The sequence below is a fragment of the Octopus bimaculoides genome, chromosome 5 (assembly GCF_001194135.2).
Source record: "Octopus bimaculoides isolate UCB-OBI-ISO-001 chromosome 5, ASM119413v2, whole genome shotgun sequence".
In the NCBI taxonomy this organism is placed as follows: Eukaryota; Metazoa; Mollusca; class Cephalopoda; order Octopoda; family Octopodidae; genus Octopus; species Octopus bimaculoides.
The window spans coordinates 15,002,893-15,003,511 of NC_068985.1; positions in this window are offsets into that span (position 1 = coordinate 15,002,893).

Below are 619 nucleotides of genomic sequence, written 5' to 3' on the forward strand. Positions count from 1 at the left end.
TTTTGCCTAGCGTGCTAACTTTTCTGCCAGCACGCCGCCTAAAATATAAGTAAGATATAGTAACAAACGAAATAAATAAAGAACGAACGAACGAGCTATATAAAGAATGAAGAAGAAAAGAAAGAAGATTAAAAGGCAAGGCAGGGCTAAATGGAAGGAAAGAAGAGAAGTCGGGATGGTTGAGTGAAATTGAGATGTCTAACAGGATTAAGTTAACAAACTTTTAACGATGACAGTGCATGGTGAGGGCAGTCTCTATGGTCAATATTAGAGGGCGGGTGAGGGTAGGAGGGGTTTTTTGGCGCCGGTAGACGGTCATTTCGCCACACCTGAGTGACGGGAAAACGGACACACACACACACACACACACACACATACACACACACACACACACACATACACACACACACACTCATACGCACATATGCGTACATATGTATAACATATAGAAACACGTATACTTTGAGAGGGTCGAACTGATATGTGTGCGTGTGCGTGTGTATGTGTGTGTGTGTTTGTGTATACATACATTTATGTATGTATATATCTATATCTACATATATATATATATATATGTGTGTGTGTGTGTGAGGTGTGTGTGTATGTATATATATATGTG